This window comes from Pan troglodytes, chromosome 2 (genome assembly GCF_028858775.2).
Source record: "Pan troglodytes isolate AG18354 chromosome 2, NHGRI_mPanTro3-v2.0_pri, whole genome shotgun sequence".
NCBI classification, from domain to species: domain Eukaryota; kingdom Metazoa; phylum Chordata; class Mammalia; order Primates; family Hominidae; genus Pan; species Pan troglodytes.
In genome coordinates this window covers 115,841,015-115,864,228 of record NC_086015.1, presented here as the reverse complement: position 1 = coordinate 115,864,228, position 23,214 = coordinate 115,841,015, and the positions used below count along the sequence as shown (strand labels likewise).

Here is a 23,214-nt window from a genome sequence, read left to right as displayed (position 1 = left end):
TGTACAAACATGGTGTACACTCACTGTGATATCAGGAGTTGTATCTCCGTAAGATATTATGAATAATATCACAGGGTGTACACCCACTGTATTATTAGGAGTAATAGTTCTGTAGGATATTACAATTAATATCACAGGGTGTACACCCACTGTGATATTAGGAGCAATATCTTTCTAGGATATTACAAATAATATCACAGGGTGTACGCCCACTCTGATGTCAGGAGCAATCTCTCTCTAGGATATCAAAAATAATATCACAGGGTGTACAATCTCTGCCTTCCAGGTTCTAAGGGATTCTCCTGCTTCAGCCTCCTGAGTAGCTAGGGTTACCTGCCACCACGCCTGGCTAATTTATTTTCACTAGAGACCGGTTTCACCATGTTGGCCAGGCTGGTCTGGAACTCCTGACCTCAGGTGATCCATCAGCCTCCGCCTCCCAAAGTGCTGGGATTACAGGTGTGAGCCATCACGCTCGGCCAAGAGTTATATATTCAATTAATTTGGAAACACAGCTCCCATATTTGAGTGTGCATGTACTTTTATGAAGAAATGACGTCAGAAAACCTAAGGATGATAATTAATATGAAAAGTAACTGGCATGTTAAAAGGTCTTCCGATTAAGAACTGTATAAGGTTTGATTTCGTTTTTAGATAATGCTGTCCTAGCTCTTGTATCGTCCTTTTAAATATTCTACATCAAAGGAATTTGTAGCACAGTGTCAGAATAAAATAAAGTGTATTTCACTGCTTCTGAATTTCTTTCAATTAGACTGAGATCTTTTTCTTGAAGAGAGAAGAACATTTTTATTTGCATTTTATTTTTTCTGAAAAGAGTAGGCCATATTTTACTGAGATCACGGATTTGTTATATATTACATTTTGGTCTTCTAACATTCTTCAGTGGATTTTCTCTAAAGTATGTACAGAAAGAGTTGAATAGCAAAAAAGTAAATCATGTAATAATTCTGAGATTTCTGGGTTTGTCACAACTGAGAAATATTGCTGACGGTGTATGGTCCTCAAATGTGAAAATGTTCCTTGTGAATTGCTTGTATCCAAAATATACACACAGCATTAAGGGCTGGTTTTTATCTTTTATTTTTCCAATCCTCTTTTCTTCTCAAAAAAAGAGGTGTCCAAGTCACACAGAGCCATAGAATCTCACAGGTGTCTCAGAATTCCTCCTCCAGGGACTCTCAGAGGATCCAGAACTGCAGCCCGTCCTCGCTGGGCTGTCCCTGTCCATGTACCTGGTCACGGTGCTGAGGAACCTGCTCATCATCCTGGCTGTCAGCTCTGACTCCCACCTCCACACCCCCATGTACTTCTTCCTCTCCAACCTCTCCTGGGCTGACATTGGTTTCACCTCGGCCACGGTTCCCAAGATGATTGTGGACATGCAGTCGCATAGCAGAGTCATCTCTTAAGCGGGCTGCCTGACACAGATGTCTGTCTTTGTCCTTTTTGCATGTATAGAAGACATGCTCCTGACTGTGATGGCCTATGACTGATTTGTGGCCATCTGTCACCCCTGCACTACCCAGTCATCATGAATCCTCACCTCTGTGTCTTCTTAGTTTTGGTTTCTTTTTTCCTTAGCCTGTTGGATTCCCAGCTGCACAGTTGGATTGTGTTACAATTCACCTTCTTCAAGAATGTGGAAATCTCTAATTTTTTCTGTGATCCATCTCAACTTCTCAACCTTGCCTGTTCTGACGGCATCATCAATAGCATATTTATATATTTAGATAGTATTCTGTTCAGTTTTCTTCCCATTTCAGGGATCCTTTTGTCTTACTATAAAATTGTCCCCTCCATTCTAAGAATTTCATCGTCAGATGGGAAGTATAAAGCCTTCTCCATCTGTGCCTCTCACCTGGCAGTTGTTTGCTTATTTTATGGAACAGGCATTGGCGTGTACCTAACTTCAGCTGTGTCACCACCCCCAGGAATGGTGTGGTGGCGTCAGTGATGTATGCTGTGGGCACCCCTATGCTGAACTCTTTTATCTACAGCCTGAGAAACAGGGACATTCAAAGCGCCCTGTGGAGGCTGCGCAGCAGAACAGTCGAATCTCATGATCTGTTCCATCCTTATTCTTGTGTGGGTAAGAAAGGGCAACCACATTAAATCTCTACATCTGCAAATCCTGCCCCTTAGTCCCATTATTTTTGTTGCTTGATGGCTTTTATTCCTTTCCACTTTTCCTATGTGAATATTGCTTTTTTCATTATGTCTTTGACTGGAATGGGTAAGTATTCTGGGATCCTTTGTGTAGCATAAACCTCATGACTGAATCCTCTATACCTGGGCGGCCTCCTTTAGTTTCTGAGCAATAACCCTGTCATCCATGTGGAATCACAACCATCTTTTTATATACAGGAAGTTCTCACTTCATTTTGGAATTCCCTGAAAATTGACTTTATGGAAACAATGTACAGCCGGTACTCCAACACCATTGTTTTGTTCAAAGTTGTTTAGTTGTAATGTTGATGAGGAATAAGTGGTTTCACTATCCATAATTTTGTTTAAAGGTGAAGTTTCCAAGAGACTTTCAAAGGTGTTAAGTGAGGACATACTGTACATCAAATTCATATCCTCTTCCACAGTTCATGTGGAACTTCTTTATAAACTGCTTCTAGAGAATCTATTTAGGCAGATTATGTGTAGAGATCCATGTCACGGGTCCTCAATCTTGGCTTTGAATCAAATCACCCGGGGCACTTACAAATGATGAGGCCTGGGTCTCATGACCTGAGATTCTGATTTACTTGCACCTGTGTGGGTATGCGGATTTTTATTATTATTATTTTTTAAAGCACCAGAGGTGGTTCCAGTGATGAAGTTTTTAGAGGCATCAAACTCCAATGAGTAAGAACAGAAGTTAATTGTAATATGATTTCTTCAAATATTATCTTCAAATGCGTTGTCCTTCAACACCATACAAATTTTTATTATGCTGTTTTTTCTTACCATTTGGCATTTTCTTTTTTTCTTTTTTCTTTTCTTTCTTTTTTTTTTTTTTTTTGAGACCGAGTTTCACTGTTGTTGCCCAGGCTGGAGTGCAATGGCATGATCTCGGCTTACTGCAACCTCTGCCTCCCGTATTCAAGCGATTCTCCTCTCTTAGCCTTTCAAGTAGCTGGGATTACAGGCATGCACTATCACGCCCAGCTACTTTGTTTTTTTTTTTTTTTTTTTAGTACAGACTGTTTCTCCATGTTGGTCAGACTGGTCTTGAACTCCCGACCTCAGGTGATCCGCCCGCTTCGGCCTCCCAAAGTGCTGGGATTACAGGTGTGAGGAACAGCGCCCAGCCACCACTTAGCATTTTCGTTTTACATTTGTTGAAGTTATAGATTTATACACACATTGATTGCTGTTTTATTATACACTTGCATATCCATAAAATGGGAAATAGAAAAGAATAAAATGGGCACAGTATCCCTAAAGTTTCACATTCTGAGACATTTAAAAAATATTTGCTTTTTAGAAATTTGTGTCAATTAAACTGGTATACACATACAATGAAGTATTATTCAGCCTAAAAAGGACTAAAATCCTCTCCACTGCAGAAAAAATGGATGAGATTTCAGGTCTGTATATTAAGTGAAATAAGCCAGGAACAGAATGACAAATATTACATGTCCTCACTTACATGTAGGAACAAAAAAGAAAATCTTGGCCAGGTGTGGTGGCTCAGGCCTGTAATCCCAGCACTTTGGGAGGCCGAGTTGCACGGATCACTTGAGGCCAGGAGTTCGAGACCAGCCTGACCAACATGGTGAAACCCCGTCTCTACTAAAAACACAAAAAATTAGCCATGCATGGTGACGCGTGCCTGTAGTCTCAGCTACTCGGGAGGCTGAGGCCCAGGAATCCCTTGAACTCTGGAGGCAGAGGTTGCAGTGAGCCCGGATTGTGCCTGTATACTCCAACCTGGGCAACAGAAAGAGACTCCATCACACACATACACACAAAAGGAATCTCAGGAAGGTGGAGAGTATAAAGGTGGTTAGCAGACGCTAGGAAGAAAAGGGGTGGGATAGGGAATGAAGAGAAGTGGATAATTGGGTCCCAAAATACAGAAAGATGGAATAAGTGAGTTGTAGTGTTTGCTAGTACAGCACGAAAATTTTAGTTCACAAGAATTTCTTGCATACTTCCAGATGCTTTGGTAAGTAGCTTCCTAACTTTCTCATTATGCTGGTTTTTAAGCTATTCTCTTTCTGCTCCTGAAATCATGCTGGTTTTTTGTTTTTGTTTTTTTAAGACAGAGTTTCACTCTTGTTGCCCAGGCTGGAGTGTAATGGTGCGCGATCTTGGCTCACTGCAACCTCTGCGTCCTGGGTTCAAGCGATTCTCCTGCCTCCACCTCCTGAGTAGCTGGGATTGCAGGCATGCGCTAGCACGCCCAGTTAATGTTGTATTTTTAGTAGAGACGGGGGTTTCTCCCTGTCGGTCAGGCTGGTCTTGAACCCTTGACCTCAGGTGATCCATGCACCTCAGCCTCCCAAAGTGCTGGGATTACAGGCGTGAGCAACCGTGCCCGGCCCATGCTGTATCCTTATCTGTTGTCTGTTGTTGTTTGTTTGTTTTTGAGCCCAGGAATAACTTCTCACCTATATGTTCAAATGATTTTTAACATGAGTGCTAAGAAAGTCCAGCAATCTCACTACTGGGTATTTATCCGGAGGAAAGAAAATCTATGTATCAGAGAGATTCCTGCACCTTCATGTTTATTGTAGCACTGTTAAAAATAGTCAAGATATGAAATGTCCATCAAAAGATGAATGGATAAGGTGGTGTATATACACAAAATGGAATTCTACTTGGCCATAAAAAAGAATGAAATCTTCTAATTTGTGGCAACATGGATGAACCTGGAGGGCATGTTAACTGAAATAAGATGGCTCAGAAGGATAAACACCACATGTTCTCACTCATATGTAGGAGCCAAAAAAAAAAGAGCTCATAGAGAGTATAATTGTGGTTTTTAGAGTCTGGGAAGGGTAGTGGGGAAGGAAGAGTAGTGGGGAGGAGAGGATACGGAGAAGTTTGTTAACATAAGAAATTATAGCTAAAGAGGAGGAATAAGTTCTAGTGTTCTGTAGCACTGTAAGGGAAATATTGTGTATTTTTTAAAAAGCTAGAAGAGGATTTTTATTTTGAATGTTTACATCATAAATGTTTGAGATAATGAATATGCTTAATTACCCTGACTTGATCATTACACATTGTATACATATATTGAAATACTACTATATATCCCATAAATATGTAGTTATCACATGGCAAAGAAAGAAAAACAATGAAATATTGATAGGCAATTTACAGAAACCCAAAAGTCCAACGAGTATGTAAAGATACTCAAACTTCTCAGAGAGATATGTATTAAAACAATAAGATGCCTCTTTATCTAGTGAAAAATTAGGCTGGATAGTTATTAGCATTCAAAGAAATGTGAAGGTAGAGGAACTCTTGTGCACTGCTGATAGGGTATAGACCAGCACAGCCATTTTAGGGAGTAACCTGGCAGTATCGAATCCAATTGAGTATACCTCACTCCTGAGTTTATACCACAAAAGAATACATGCAGAGGACCTTAAAGGGTTGTATAGGAGGATGCTCACTGCTGTGTTGGTTGTGGTGGCAGGAGTTGGAAGTAATCTGGTCTCTTACTACTGATAGACTTACAAGGGATTATGCAGCAATTAGAAAGAGATACACGTGAAACAACATGAATAGATCTTAAATATAGATCTGAATTTTTAAAAGTTATTTGTAGTTAGCTCTACCATTTTTATTTGGTTACCTATATGGCAACATAAATATAATATCTAAACCCAAACTCCTGGTTTTATATCTGCTGCCAAAAAAGTAACTACCACAACTGAACTAACAATTAAAACCCTTGCTCCTCTAATAATCTTTCTCATCTCAGTTAATGCCACTAGTCTCCTCAAAATTTGTCCTGAGCCAAAAATTTTAGGAGCCATCTTTTGTTCCTCTTTCTCTCTACACTCACTCCACTAACACATATCCCAGCTCTCAGGAACAAGCTCTGTCCTCTCTACCTCCAAAATACATCCTGGTTCATAGGATTTTCTGTCCTGAAGTAGCACCTCATGTGATTCCAATGCAGGAGTTTCCTGAATCACACTTTGAGAAACTCTGAAAACATGCTCTCCTGCTCTGTTGAGGAGTAAGCTTTTCCTCTTTGGTAAATTTTAGGAAGATAATAATTTTTGGCTTTTTAGAATAAAGATCGTTGTGATTCCATTGTTAATAATCAGTGAATCAAAAGATCCCAACTAGTAATATCATTCCAGTTTTATCACCAACACAGCTGACAGATTGAAAGTTTAATGAACAGCAAGTAATTAAGGCCTAGGCTTTAGAACCAATATTTAATTCCCGGGTCTCTTACTTTTAGTTGTGTAACCTTGGTTTGTTTATTTACCTCTGAACCCCCAGGTTCCACATCTACAAAATGAGGAGAGCATTATCTAGCCATAGTTGTTAGGAGGATTTGGATGTAAAGCATGTGGCACAGTGCTTGACCTTGACAGGGCTGCTGCTAAAATGACAATAATGATAATAATCACTATTGCTGTGACTGCTACCACTACTAGAACTTCTAGTTTTGAGGCCACAAATACTAAGAACATCCAGCAGAGGGCAATGGAACAGCACAAGATTTAAGTTAGTATATGAGCCTACTGGAGATGTGTCACATTTACCAAGCATTATTTCTACTTTTATATTTCTTATTTTAATGGAAAGAAGAGATGGATGTTATTGATGGACCTCTTTTATATTTGAGATTCTCACTTCCCCAGTTATTGAAGAATGATGGTACATCTATATCTGTACAATCCTCGCTTAGAACTTGCAATCTCAATCTCCTAATGTATTAGTCTGTTTTCACGCTGCTGATAAAGACATACCCGAGACTGGGTAATTTATAAAGAAAAAGAGGTTTAGTGGACTCACAGTTCCACATGGGTGGGGAGGCCTCACAATCATCACAGAAGGAGAAAAGGTATGTCTTACATGGCAGCAGGCAAGAAAGAAATGAGAGCCAAGCAAAAGGGGAAACTCCCTATAAAATCATCGGAACTTGTGAGACTTAGTCACTATCACAAGAACAGTATAGGAGAAACTGTCCCCACGATTCAATTACCTCCTACCTGGTCCCTCCCACAACATGTGGGAATTATGGGAGCTACTCTTCAAGATGAGATTTGGGTAGGGACACAAACCATATCACCTAACATCTTTCAAATTTTTTAAATTTAAAAAAATTTTTTATAGAGACAGGGTCTTCTATGTTGCCCAGGCTGATCTAGAACTCCTGGGCTCAAGTGATCCTCTCACCTCGGCCTCCCAAAGTGTTGGGATTACAGGTATGGGCCACTGCACCTGGCCCTCCTAACAGCTTTGTCCCTTACCCCAGTGTCCCACTTTCTAAATAATGAGAGGAGTGGAATAAATATTTGGTTTTTAAGTCCTGTACCCAAGAGCCGTTGGTGCTGTTGAGCTGCATCAGGGCTGTCAGGGATAAGTAGGAAGGCTCCACTTCTCTCCCCACCACTGTCTACCAAAGTAACTCAGCATTTATCTGTTTGATATATTGGATTTTCTCATAAGATTTTATTTTGAAAAAAAAAAAAAAGTTAAAAAATAGATGCTCACAAATGCCCCTTCTGCCTCTATCCAAAGAATCTAGTTTGCTGGGGCCTTTGTTGTTGTTTTAACAAATAATAGTATTTCTTGTCTAGCATTTTTTAACATTTGGCCAGTTCATCAGTTGCAAAATCAGTTATTGTGTCTTTCTTAATATGAAATGATGGAGTACAATAAAACAAGTAAAAATATCAACATACATTAGCAAGAAAAAATTTTGTTCTTTGTTCCAGCTATGTCTGTCTATGCATACTGGGTAGAGTGGTAAAATTAATTTCATATTGTAGATTGTGAAAAATTTGAAATTTTGAAAGCCACTGCTATATATATATTGAAAATTTGAAAGCCACTGCTATATATATTGATACAGTTTTTGCTTTTATCACTGTATTAATCTGCTAAGGCTGCAATAACAAACTACCACAGATTGAACAGAATGGCTTAAACAACAGAAATTTATTTTCTCACAGTTCTTGGGGCTAGAGTATAAGAAGATGTTAGCAGGGTTGTTTCCTCTGAGGCTTCTCTCTTTGGCTTGTAGGTGGTTGTCTTCATGTTCACATGGTGTTCTTCCTCTATGCATATTGTTAAAGAAAAAATTATTTTATAATGCTTGTTGATGGGCATTTGGGTTGATTCCATGTCTTTGCTTTTTGTGAATAGTGCTGCAATGAACATATATGTGCATGTATCTTTATAATTGAATAATTTATATTCCTTTGGGTATATACCCAGTAATGGAATTGCTGGGTCAAATGATATTTCTGGTTCTATGTCCTTGAGAAATCACCACACTGTCTTCCATAATGGTTGTTCTAATTTACATTCCTACCAACAGTGTAAAACTGTTCTTATTTCTCCACAGCCTCACCAGCATCTGTTGTTTTTTGACTTTTTAGTAATCACCATTCTGACTGGTGTGAGATGGTATCTCATTGCGGTTTTGATTTGCATTTCTCTAATGATAAGGGATGTTGAGCTTTTTTTCATATGTTTGTTGGCTGTACTTCTTTTGAGAAGTATCTGTTCATGTCCTTTGCCCACTTTTTAATGGGGTTGTTTTTTTTTTTCTTGTAAATTTGTTTAAGTTCCTTGTATACTCTGGATATTAGACCTTTGTCAGATGGATAGATTGAAAATGTGGTACATATACACCATGGGATACTATGCAGCCATAAAAAGGAACAAGATCATGTCCTTTGCAGGAACATGGTTGGAGCTGGAAGCCATTATCCTCAGCAAACTAACACAGGAACAGAAAACCAAAGGCCACATGTTCTCACTTATAAGTGGGAGGTGAACAGTCAGAACACATGGACACAGGGAGGGGAACAACACACCCTGGGGCCTGTCGGTGGGGGTTGGGGAAGGGAGAGCATCAAGAAAAGTAGTTAGTGTATACTGGGCTTAATACCTAGGTGATGGGTTAATAGGTGCAGCAAACCACCATGGCACATGTTTACCTGTGTTTACTTATGTAACAAACCTGCACATCCTGCAGGTTATGTACCCCGGAATGTAAAATAAAATAAAAAACTAAAGTTCAGATCTTGAAATTGTAAAACAGAGAACATAAAGCAAACACATTTAATGTGTTACAAAGAAAATGAGAAATGCAAAAATAATAATAATAATAATACTTATTAAAGCACAGTGAAGAAGACTTTATTCAGGACCATTGCAATAGGTATAGGTAACACCACAATGAGATTTTGCAGCGTGGGAGAAAGATTGGACTTAATTCCAAACACAGCATGGGCAAGTGGGAATTTATAGCCAAGGAGCAGTGTGGGGGTCAATGGATGGAAAATTACTAAAAGGAAACATCAGGGGTGAGGAAGATTTCAGCTAAACCAACTTCACAGGATTCTTGCTAAAAACAGAACAAGGTGATTTATTACCTGTGGGATCGTGGAGGATGAGGAACTTGATCAGATATCATGGTTGATCAGCTACTGGGGGAGAGGGGTTCTTGCTAAATGAGTTTTTGGATAAAGCAGATTTTACAAGGAGGTGCACAGATGGGCCTAGGAGAAGGTTAGGGAGCCTGACTGAAGTTTGGTCAAGTTAGAATCTGTGTCAATATCTGTACAAAATTCCTCTTCTTACAAGGACATAAATCATATTCGATTAGGGCCTACCCTACTGACTTCATTTTAACTTAGTTACCTCTTTAAAGACCCTATTTATAAACACAGTCACATTCTTAGGTATTGGGTATTAGAAGTTCAGCATGAAATTTGGTGTAACACACTTCAGTCTATAATGATCACATAAAAAATCTTGGAGATCAATCCATACAAACACACAAAGGCTGCTTCATTTTATTTCATTATTGGACTATATTTCCTTCTCCTTCTGTCTTACTCCCCCCTACACAACCTCAAATAATAATCAGTGCTTTTGTAAAGGATTATGAGTTCATTGTAAAAATTGCAAACAAGTACAAAAAAGAAAATAAAAAATCAGGTCCATTATTATCTCTTGGAGCTAATATTTTTGACATTTTGATGAATATTCTTTTAATGAGCCCTTTGTGTCTAAATACATATATAGATGTATATGTTCATGAATATATGTAAATGAGTATATGGATATGTATGCATTAACCAAAACTGGGTTTGTACCATTTATGTTTTCCTGTAATCCTCGTTCACTAAACAATATGAGGGGACTGTCTTCTTTAAGAAATATATTAATAGATCTATATTATGATTAACAATGCTTACCTAGTATTTAGTTGTATGGATGTTCAATTAATCATCTAACAGGTCATTTAATTTGCTTATATTTTTTCTGTTATAATCAAGACTTATGTCTTGATTACATCTTTGCACACTTATGTGATAATTCCCATGGAGTAATTTCTTGGAAGTAAGAATACAAAGTTGGCAGCCACTTTACTATTTTAATATATACAATAATTCTAAGCTATCTTCTAAATAGTTTATACTGATTTATACACTCACCACAAAAATAAAAAAAACATGAGTTCTTATATATCTACACTGTCACTAATAATATTAGAATGTATTATTTAGCATTTTTAAAAATAAAATTAGTTTTTATTTGCACTTACAAGTGAAAGCATCTTTTCTCCCAACATTTTATTTACAACATACAACAAAGTTTGAATTCATTTTACAGCGAGCACTAATGCACACCATCTTGATTCTACCATTAACATTTTACTATAGTAACAATATAACTATCCTTCTATCTGTACCTTTACCCATCCATTAATTCATCTTTTAAAATGCATTTTAAAGGAATTTACAGGAATCCATACACTTTACCCAAATTGCAGTTGACCATTGAAAACACAGGTTTGAAATGTTTGAAATGTGCAGGTCGACTTATATGTGGATTTTTTTCAATACATATATTGGAAATTTTTTTGGAGATCTGTGACGATTTGAAAAAACTCAGATGAACCACTTAGCCTAGAGATAACAAAAAAATTAAGAAAAAGTTGTGTCATGAGTGTATAACATATAACAAAATATAAAAAGTTATTTATCAAAACTGACACAAGCAAACACACACCATACACGGTGCCATTTGCAGTTCAGAAAAATATAAACAAATGTAAAGGCAGTATTAAACTACACAAAATTAACTGTAGTACATACTTGACTCAGCTGAGTGACCAGAGGCCTTGTGAGTGTATCTGGGCAAGGGATTAGGGGGGTTGAACCCCTGTGCAGCAGCCCTACAGGGAAACGCCCAACAAAAATTATTTTTTAAAAAGGCTCATCCAGGAAACGCATATAAGGGCTGGTCACCTGGCTTTTTGAGTCCTCTCACAGGTCATAGACCTCTGGAGAGAGAAACTGAAACACTTAAGAGGGTGAAAATGACTCAATGGTAACACACTGTGGAGTCTTGAGTGCAAGCAGCACACATCACCACACAAAAACGCTAGGCCACAGCTCAGTTATTTTAAGAAAAAAAATGAGAAAATAATAATCTAAGAATGAGGAGAAAACAAGGAGAATGATCCCCTTTCAAGCACTCCATAGGTTTTATGGCACCTCCACTTGCCAGAGTTTATGTGAAATGGAAGTAATATGGTATTTGTGCATATATATGTTAATGAAAAAGAGCACTAAGGTCAACCTGCAAACTATAGAGTTCCTAAGTTCTCTTTTTTCCCTATTTTCCTTTCTGCCAGCTTTAAATCTGCTGTTATTTTTCTATTAAGATACAAAGCACTGTTTGGACTCAGCAAGCTTTTTGTTTGCAAGCGGGTGAATTTGTGTTTGCCTCATGGCTTAAGTTCTGAAGTAAAAGCTATAAGATTGTGTGTGTGTGTGTGTGTGTGTGTGTTTGTGTGCGTGCATATTTAAAAGGCCTTTATAATTTATGTAATTTTATGTTGAATTGGCAATTAAATCCATTTTAATTTCCCTCTAGCACAGGAGACTTTTTCTTTCAGTACCTTATAATGTAAATTTTGCTGTTTGATTTTCACCTGTTTCCTTTAATATGCAAATTTAAGGCTAGTTAGCTGACAACTGCCTAGGGTAGTAAAACAGGTTATCAAGAAATTGAGGCTGGGCACAGTGGCTTACTCCCGTAATCCCAGCACTTTGGGAGTCTGAGGCAAGTGGATCACTTGAGGTCAGGAGTTCAAGACCAGCCTGGCCAACATGGTGAAACCTCATCTCTACTAAAAATACAAAAAAATTAGCCAGGTGTGGTGGCACATGCTTGTAATCCCAGCTACTCAGGAGGCTGAGGTACAAGAATTGTTTGAACTTGGGAAGCAGAGGTTGCAGTGAGCTGAGATTGCGCCACTACACTCCAGCCTGGACAACACAGTGAAACTCCGTCTCAAAGAAACAAAAAAAAATTTGAAAGTCTTAAGATAGGGAAAAAAGATCTTTAAGAATCTATAAAGTGTACTTCTGTCAGCATACCTAATACATCTATGTATTTATGCATTGTGTACATGATGTTTCACTACTGAAAATATGAACTCTAATTAATTGGCTTATGAAAATAAAAGTGCTTGAATCAAATATGTTATCAGGAAAAAGGACTAGTCAAATGCTTTTTCAAGTTTACATAACTTAAGTAAAATCTTTAATAAATAAGCTAGCTTTAAAATTATTGCTAAATTAATATTAGAAATGTCTTACAAATTGCCAGCATACATTTTTGTTTGTGTTTATTATTCAAGCAATTTCCTACTTATCCCTGCCAAATTCTATAAGGTGTCAAAATTTGGCACAGGGGTTACAAAACTATAAACCCGACCTAATACAGAATTATCTTTGCTTATGTAATTTTTAATAAATAAGACATTGATATTGGTTTAATGAAAATAGCTACATCTTGAATTTAGTATGATTACCCATAACTTCTTGTCTTGTGGCTTTAGGAGGTCTAGTCCACAGGCAGTAAGGTATGTTTTGGAAAAGGACTGTTACCATCTTTGTTTCAAAGCTAAACTATAAACTAAGTTCCTCCCAAAGTTAGTTTGGCCTATGCACAGGAATAAACAAGGACAGGTTGGAGGTTAGAAGCAAGGTGGAGTCAGTTAGGTCAGATCTTTTTCACTGTCCCAGTTATAATTTTGCAATGGCAGTTCCATAACTTTAAATAATGACTATTGCAATTTTCATAAACAATCTAGGTAAATGATTAAAATAAAATAATTGGGCAAATGTAATGGGATAAATACTTGTAGACAAACTCATTATAATTTAGAATCTAAAGTTATATTAAATAATAGATATTCCATTGTTTGGGTATTTTCCAATAATATATTGTAGGAAAGCATTCTTTCTAAAATCAAAAGTGTGTCATTTTTTAAAAGGTGAACAATTTTTGTCTAATTCAAAGCTTATTTAAAGGTTATGTATAAAACAAGGCAAAAGGAACCAGGAAATAAAAGAGATATAAAGAAAGTTTTAAAAATAAAGAGGTTTTTTTTTTTTTCCTGTAAGAAAGCTTAAAGAGACATAATTTTATATGAGAAAGAATCATTTATGGTAAGTTTAGTCCTAGAATAAAATGACAGGTTGTTTAAAGAAAAGGGATGTTCAGCACAAACCAGAAAGTCCAAACATGTCATGAACAGTCTGTGTAAGTCACAATAAGAGAATTTATATATTACAAAAAACTTTTATATGTTAAAGTTGTCTATAATTAAAGGGAAATTGTAATGGTCTTTCTAGAGATTAGGCTTGATGTAAGAAAAAAAACACTTATACACTAAATATTTGGTTAGAACAATGAAATTTTCTTAAGGGATTGTTTTACTCTTTCTTTCTTTTTTTTTTTTTTAAGGAGTCTCACTCTGTCGCCCAGGCTGGAGTGCAGTGGCGTGATCTCCACTCACTGCAACCTCCACCTCCCAGTTTCAAGCAATTCTCCTGCCTCAGCCTCCCGAGTAGCTGGGACCACAGGCGCCTGCCACCACACCTGCTAATTTTTTGTATTTTTAGTAGAGACGGGGTTTCACCATGTCAGCCAGGATGGTCTCGATCTCCTGACCTCATGATCCGCCCGCCTCGGCCTCCCAAAGTGCTGGAATTACAGGTGTGAGCCACCACACCCAGCCAAGGGATTGTTTTACTCTTAATAAATTATATTTTAATTTTTTAAACTCAAAGTTCAACTTTTATTGCATCTCACCATTTTCAGTTTTCTCTTCCCTTTTAAAGGGTGCAAAATAGTAATACTCCCCTTCAACTCATTTTCAGTTCATATACATTTGTTACCTTGAGTTCTGTTTGTTGTGGCCTGATGCTAACAATGTTTTCTGAAAGATCTAAAGGAAATGTTTTCTTCCAACATAATGTTCTGTGGAGGGCAGAAGGTCTTTTCTTTTGCCTTTTGGTAACTGGCCTACCAGATTTTATGGTTTATAAAAACTATTCCTGTGCCATTATTATTAAGTTTTGGTGTGCTTAGGATGAAGAATGAAACAAAAAAATTTTAATTAAGGTTATTACATTCATGTATCTTTCTGTATGTTCTTTTAAAGTCCTTGTGACATTGAGTTACAGGGCTTTGACTCCTGGGTCTAAAAAGGACACCAAGTCCTGCTAAATCTTAAACACTGACCAAAATGAAAGCCTCATTTTCACACCCAGTAGAAGATGCCAATCAAAATAAACTGTATTCCTGAAACACAGGGCCAGAAATTAAAGCTATTCAACTCCTTGAGGCCCTGGGACTATCACAGAAGAGGTAGGGATGTAAGATTGTAATAGCCAATTTTGAGAGATAAAATAAGTTCAGTTTCTCTATAAGTTAATCATTAATGTCAAAGGCACACTGATGCAAGACCAGCATATGGGCTCTTGAGTCAGATTAACAAGGTTTTCTTAAAGCATTAACTGACTCCTTAATAAATGTTATAAAGCTTATAAAAGGCTTATGGAAGTTATATCTTATGGTCAAGATTAAACTTTTATAGACTGTTGATAAAATTTTGAAAAACAAATTTAATAGGCTTCATGCTGTTTCATTAGGGTTTATTGTTTTGAAAATTAAGTCTCCTCTCCCAAAGAATAAAGGTTCTTACCTTTTTTTTTTGAAATCCTTGAGTTATCACTTTGGTCAAATGAATGACTTATTTTACAATGACCTGTGATATCAAGTGTTTTAAACCTTTGATATTTGACAAACTTTCCAAAATCAAATTAAAAATTATGTATTTTTCTGACCTAATTAATCCTTTAAGATATTAGGTTCCCTAGAGTCCAAAAATGACATAATTTGGCATATTTAGTATAAAAATTACACAGGAAGCGTTGTCAAATATGAAATGGTGATTGGTTTCGTTTGGGCTGTAGTTGTATAACTGTATTATTGATATGTGTTCCAAGATCATGGGAAACTCCTATAATTCTGATATGACTTGTTATACATTATCAGTAACAGTTACAATTGTTATGCTAAATTGTCGTGTGCCACAGAGGTAACAAATTTCCTTGTCAATTGTGTCTTTGACTATGGCTGCCCTAAAACCTTTTGTCATCCTTGGACAATTGTTGTCTTGTTTGGGTCCTCTTTAGAAGGTGGTTCTACTACTACTACTTGGTTTTTATACTACCTCTTTTCTTTCCCTGAAGTCAGAAGAATCAGGGCAGATATAGAAGGAACACATAGACATTTTTCATTACCCAGGGTGGTTCAGCTGGATATAGATATTAGGAAACTAGTCAGTGTTAAATGGCTATTTTTTTAATTTCAATACGTTTTTGGGGACCAGGTGGTGCTTGGTTACATGAATAAGTTCTTTAGTGGTGATCTGTGAGATTTGGGTGCACCCATCACCCAAGCAGTGTACACTGTACCCAATGTGTAGCCTTTATTCCTCATGCCCCACCCACCCTTTTCCCGGAGTCCCCAAAGACCATTGTAGCATTCCTTTGTTGTTGCATCCTCACAGCTTATCTCCCAATTATGAGTGAGAACATATGATGTTTGGTTTTCCATTCCTGAGTTACTTCACTTAGCCTAATGGTCTCCAATTCTATCCAACTCTCCAGAGTCTTTGACCTAACTTTATATTTTATCTGTGTTTCCTTTCTTTACATGGAGAATTGGAGAATTATAATTCTCAAAGACATAGCAATTGGTAGAAGTAGATGATTCCACAATTACTTTGTTCCACATTACACACATAGTGGTCTTAGGAGAACATTATTTTTTTATTCGAGGCTTTTTAAAAAATTATACTTGTTAGTATTCTCCTGCTTTGATTTTCTTCATAAGGAGTTTCTGTTAACCATATATTAAATCTTCTTGGCCTACTTTCAATATTCGTTACTTTCAATCCTTTTTATCTATTAATTTATTGTGCATTTTTAAAAGTCTTATTTTCACCTTCTCTTTTTATAAAGGCATTATCGGTTGAGTTGAGTCATTCTTGTGTTCCTTATTGTTTAGCCTTTGTTTCTAAAATGAGTTTCTTTATTTCTAATTCTTTTCTGAATTGTTGCCTCGTTTTGAGTTTTTTGGATTCCAACTTATGTTGTTCTTTCATATCTTGTGTTACTTAATTTAAGAATCTATTCTGTGGACATGTCTTTTTGGCATGCTTTCATTGTTTGTAGGAAAATTATTCTGTTCTTTATTCTCTTTTCTTTTAATAACTTCGTATGGGATTTGACCTCACCACTTTCCTGTTTCTTAGTTTTTTTTTCCAAACTTTTAGAAGGTGGAATGACACAGGGTAGTTTTTCTACTTTGAGAGGGCTCTATTTTCTGTTTTGCTTTTTCTCTTTAGAGAGTTAAAAAAATATAGTAGCTTGCTTTTTGAACTGTTTTTCTTTCTACCTTTTAATAACGTTTTCTTTTCTTCATCTTTATTATTACTATTCTTTTCTATTTTGATGCCACTCCCAGCAATTTCTATACAGTGTTGGCTCCCTGGGAGGAAGCCATGGTGGCTTAGTTTTGAAAATTTATGGAGGCTGGAACACCCCTCCCAGGTTCAGCTGCTGAACCCATTTGGCCCACTGTATGCTGCAGTGAGTTCCTCTTAGCTATTTTGAGGGTTCTCTTGTTCTCATCTCTGTCAGATGTCCCATTGCATCCGTCTACTTCCTCTTGCACAGAAATTGTTGTATGTAGATTTATGCCTGTTGGTAATTTGTCTTCATCTACTTGTATATTGTGCTCTGTGACATACTTCATTACCTGTTTTTTTTTTGTAAAAATTATTCATGAGTTTTTGGTTTTGTTATATAGTTACCCTATTTATTTGGATGTGAGTATTTGGAAAGATTTAAAAACTATGCTGCTGCCACCACCATCTTCTCAAAATGAATAGTGAACTATTGAATCATATTAAGAACATGAAAGTTTTCTAAAATATTTTCTGTTTCTTTTAATACATCGCTTTCCAAGGGAGAAAGTTTTTTGATTCTTCAGAGTTGTGTTTCTCTTTTACTATAGAGTTAAAAAATACAGTGGCTTGCTTGTTGAACTCTGCATCTCCCTTCCACACTTATATAACCTTTTCTTGTATATAAACATTAACTTTGCATAGGCCCTGTGATTTTTGTCCTGTCTCCCTTCCTTCCTCTCTTAAAACAAAACAAAAGCTAAAAAAAAAGAAAAAAAGTGTTTGTGCCTTTTGCAGCAGATGGTGGCTGATCCCCATCTCTATCCCTCACCTTCTCACTTTGCTGCACACTTCCTCATTTCCTGTTGCTGGCACCTGCATTTCTTTTCCTGTGAGCTTTCCCTGACTACCAGAGCCTGCTTGACTTACCCGAGTAGCAGGCTGAAGTGCTAGTGCTATCCTTGGAATCGGTCTTCAACTAATGACTGATGAGAGGAGATATATGCAGTTGACAGAGTAAAGGCCCACCCAAAGATGTCCACAGCCTAATCCCCAAAATCTAAATAAGTTGCCTCACATGGCGAAGATACTTTCCAGATGTGATTAAGTGATGATCTTGAGATGGAAGCTTATGATAAATATAAAACTCTTCTTCTTCAATCCGAACTTGAAGAATTTGAGCAGGTACCTCCATCAGTCTCTCACCAAACTCATATCAAGTTTCATTTTAGACTGGGTTCCCCCAGAAACTACCCCCCATTCAAGGACTTGAGTGTAAGTTGTTTATTTGGAGGTGTTCCTGACATAACAGGGGGTGAAAAGGTTAGACAGGAAAGAGAAGGAAGCTACTAATTAGTTTGTTTTCTAGCTGTGGATTACCATTGTTGGATAAGGCACTTAATCCCCACCTCCAGGACTCTGAGAGCCAACATTAAACATACACTTCAGTTATCCCACTCAAGGGCTGAGGGATTTTCCAGATGGGCTCAATCTTATCCTATGGATTCTTCCTTAAAAGTGGAAGAAGGAGGTCATAGTCAGAGAGAAATTTGAAGATACTCTGATGCTGGCTTTGAAGATAAAGGGGACACACCTTCTATTTGCAAAAGGAGGCAAATGGCCTCTAAAAGCTGAAGAGGAAGAGACAAGGAAACATTCTCCCATGGAGCCTTCAGATGCAGCTCTGCTGTCACCTTGAATTTGTCCCAGTACGACCCATTTTGGACTTCTGACTTCCAGAAATGTTGCATAATAAATTTGCATTAAGCCATCACATTTGTGGTGGTTTGTTACAGGAACTCTAAGAAACTCATAAAATGCATAAATGTGCCAAATCTCTCAGCCCTTGAGTGGGATAATTGAAGCCTATGTTCAGGGTTGGCTCTCAGAGTCCTAGAGGTAGGGATTAAATGCCTTATCCACCAATGGTAATCCACTGCTAGAGAACAAACCAATTAATAGCTTCCTTCTCTTTCCTGTCTAACTCTTTCACCCCTCTACTATGTTAGGAACACCTCCAAATAAACTACTTGCATGCAAATCGTTGAACTGGGGGTTGCTTCTGAGGGAACCCAGTCTAAAACGGAACTAGAGATGAGTGTGGTGAGAGACTGATGTAGGTACATGCTCAATTTCTTCAAGTTTGGATTGAAGAAGAGTTTTATATTTATCCTAAGCTTTTCTAGATTCAAGATGCAATAACACAGGGGCAGGTGGGAAGTGGGATGGAAGACTGAAACTCAGGTGGTCATAAAACATAGTCTCTATCTTTATTTCAATGCTTTTTAAAATAAGTGATTGTGTGTGTGTGTGTGTGTGTGTGTGTGTGTGTGTGTGTGTGACAGAGGGAGTGGTGGCAGCGGGGAGAGCATAAGACTGTGGTGTTCAGATTTCTGTTTTGTGAGTCTCCAGAAATGAATCTTAGGGCCTTCACTGCCATCAAGGACTATCAATCAATCAGGGGAGGGACTTTGAGGTAGATACAGTAGGTCTGCTCACTTTACACCAGGGTTTCTCACCTTGCACCGTTGACATTTTGGGCTGGATAATTCTTTGGTGTGAGGTCTCTCCTGTGCATTGTAAGATGTTTAGCAGCATTCCTGGCCTCTACCTGCTAGATGCTGATAGCAACCCCACACCAGCTGTGATAAGCAAAAATGTCTCCAAACATTGTCAAATTTCCCTGTGGGATAAAACCACCCTTGTTTCAGAGCCACTCCAACTCCTTTTTATCTTCAAATCTTCTGGGACCCTGGAAGCAGGCAAGTTAAAGATCACATTCCCCAGCCTCCCTTGCAATTGGGAGTCTGCATGTGACAGCTTTTGAACACACAGCTGGGTAAGACTTAGAATATGGTGTGGACATCATGAGGCTTGTGACTTTTCTGATAGCACTGTCATGGAGGTAATTTTTTCCAGAACAGTATGGGTGAAGGTTTAGTTTCTGACTTCATAGGAACTGAGCACAGAGGCAGCAGCATGATTTTTGCTAATGCAACTCTGTTGGATAGTTGGACATTTCTCTTTGCTGTATTACTTCTCACTATATAGCATCTAAGTTCATTTTCTGGCACTTCAAGGAATTTAAAATGACTCCTTTCTCATTAAACTAGTCAGAGACTATTGTAGGAACTAGTCATTTTTATCAGGACTGTATACAAAGTATATCATAATCTAAATTGTGGCTTTGGTTTCATGGAGGAAGTAGGCAGAAAGATACTAAAAGTTTGAATTTTCAGCCTGGAAAGCTAGTGAACCTAGTTATATGGTGTTAAACAATCCTTACATGGCAGAACCCATGCTGACTAAGCCTGAAACATTAACCAAAATGTTAGGATGAAGATGGAGATCAACTCAAACTCAAGGTAGAAGGAATAGGACTTTGCTAAGAGGCTATGGGCCTGTGGTCCGCAATCTAAATAGGCTGAGACTTCAGTAATTTGGTATCTTGCAGTTAAAAAATTCAATTATGATATTTACTCAATGAATTGAAAACATATGTCTCCCCTAAACATGCACAAAGATGCTTACAGAAGCTTATTCATTATTGCCAAAATCTGGAAGCAACAAAGATGTCCTTCAGTAGATAAATGAATAAACTATGGTATATCCAGATAATGGAATGTTATTAAGCACTAAAAAGAAATGAGCTACAAAGCCATGAAAAGATATGAAAGAAACTTACATGTATATTACTAAGTGAAAGAAGCCAACTTGAAAAGGCTGCATTGATTCCAACTATATGACATTCTGGGAAAAGCAATACTATAGAAACAGTGGTTGCCAGGTGTTAGGGTGGAGGGAGGATGATTAGACAGAGCATAAAGGATTCACAGGGCAGTGAAACTGTTCTTTATGTTACTATAACAGTGAATAAATGTCATTATACATCTGTCAAGATCCATAGAATATACAACATCAAGAGTGAGCCCTAATGTAAACCATGGATTTTGGGTGATGCTGATGTGTTAACATAGATTCATGGATTGTAATAAATGTATTACACTACTGCCAACGTTGATGGTGAAGGAGGCTGTGCATGTGTGGGGGCAGGGACTATATGAGAACTCAGTACTTTCCACTCAATTTTGCTGTGAAAGCCACCCTAAAAAATAAAATTTTTTTATTTTACCAGCTGCTTCCTTACCCCAATTGTAAAACTGTAGCCTTAGAAGGAGGATAAGTTTCTGACCCCAAGTTCTCTTCCAAAAAGTTCTATAAGAGTTCTTTGCCTGACAGTGGGAACTCGCTCATAAAGAGAAGATTAAGAATTGCCTTTCTACCAAGTCCTATTTTAAATAGTCTCAGGATAGCTATCATTATAATGTGAACTGGAGGCTGGGCAGAGCATAATGGCTAGTAAGTCTCTTTGGCTCGAAAAATCCATGACTGCACAAGTTCTTTAACTGCGGTTATTTGTGCACAGAACTTACTGAAAGAGAATAGACAGAAATCCTACCAGATGTTTGAGAGAACTCTACGACTATTTTATAATAGACTATGTTAAACACCAAAACTCTACCTGGACCCTAACTTGCACAACCAGGAAATAGAATGATGAAGCTGTGTATCCCCCAAAGCCATCTTCTCTAATGCCCACCTCAGCTGTGATCATCAAGGAAAGAGAGCTACTGTAGTGGAAGCTATGGATGCACCATTCAGATCCTCTTCAGGACTGAAGAATTTATTTCCCCAAGCTGTGGGGAGTGTTCCTGGCTAAGAGCCCTCAGCCTTCAGTCTTGTATGGGAATTTTCCACTGCTGAAGAGAAGTTCTTTACCCAAAAGCAAACCCCCTTTCCTGGAGACAGCCTGCATCCAATGCCTGGTCATTGCAGGTATATAAAGTCCCAACCTCCTTGACCAAACTCAAAACTATAAAGGATCAACTCAGCTTCAGACCTTCTTCTGCTTTGCTGAGGCCTTTGCTGAGACTGTATCACATCCTAATGTCTCCCTTTACCCTCTGCTGAATTCGGTTCTCTTTTCTGCCTCCACGCTTAATGATTCCCAGTGCACACCCTAATAAACTTCCTGCACACTAGTCTCTGCCTCAGATTCTGCTTCCCATTGAGCTTTATTTTCAAAAACTAGAAAGACCTTCCAAGGATCAGAGGCTGGGGCTATTGCGTGGGCAAATTAAGAAACTTCACCCACTGCTGCAGCAGGGCACCCTGGCTGTTGACCAGTGGCTACCTATGTTTCTTGTATTCCCTTTTCTGAATAGGAACGTGTGTGTTTGTGTCTATGTATTATTTCCCTAACAACTGAAAATTAGTCATATTGACATTTTTGCCCTTAGCTTAAAGTAGCTTTCTAATAGGGACCATTGATGCACCATGGCCTGGAAAACATCTTTGCAGAAACTTATGTGACTATCTTCTTCCATTTGTGCTGGTAAGACAATATACCTTAAACAGTAATTTTTGTTTGTTGTTTGTTCCTTTGTTTTTAAAGACAGTATCTTGCTCTGTCACCCAGACTAGAGAGCAGTGGCACAATCATAGCTCACTATAAAAGCTGAGTAATTTAGAAAGAAGAGAAATATATATCTCACAGTTCTGAAGAGTGGGAGGTCCAAGATCAAGGTTCCAGCAGATACAGTATCTGGTGAGGGTTGCTCTCTGCTTCCAGAATGGTGCCTTCTTATTGCCTCCTGACAGCAAGGTGGAAGGGGGCAAAAAGGGATGAATGCTGTGTCCTCACATGGTAGAAGAGATGGAAGTGCAGGCAGCTCTCCGAAGCCTTTTTTAGAGATGGGGTCTTACTCCATTGCCCAGGCTGGAGTGCAGTGGTACAATCGTAACTCATTGCAGCCTTGAACTCCTGGGCTCAAATGATCCTCCTGCCTTAGTGTCCCAAGTAGCTGGAACTACAAGCACATACCACCATATCCAGCTAAGTTTTGAAGTTTCTTGTAGATACAGGGTTTTACTATGTTGCCCAGGTTAGTTTTGAACTTCTGGCCTCAAGCGATCTTCCTGACTTGGCCTCACAAAGTTTGGGATTACAGACGTGAGCCACAGCACCCAGCCTGAAGGCTCTTTCATATGGACATTAACTCCCTTCATGAGGGCAGAGCCCTCATGACCTAATCACATTCCAAAAGCCCCTATCTCTTAATGCCATCGTTTTAGGGGTTAAGTTCTAACACAGGAATTTCAAGGAGACACCCACACTCAAACCATAGCAGTTTTTATCAAAATGGGCTAAA

At 38.0% G+C, this 23,214-nt stretch overlaps 1 pseudogene; it reads left to right on the top strand.

Annotated features, from left to right (window-relative positions):
- The first annotated feature begins 953 nt into the window (after nt 1-953).
- Nucleotides 954-2,225, top strand: LOC134809585 (olfactory receptor 7E24-like; annotated as a pseudogene).
- The last annotated feature ends 20,989 nt before the right edge of the window (nt 2,226-23,214 follow it).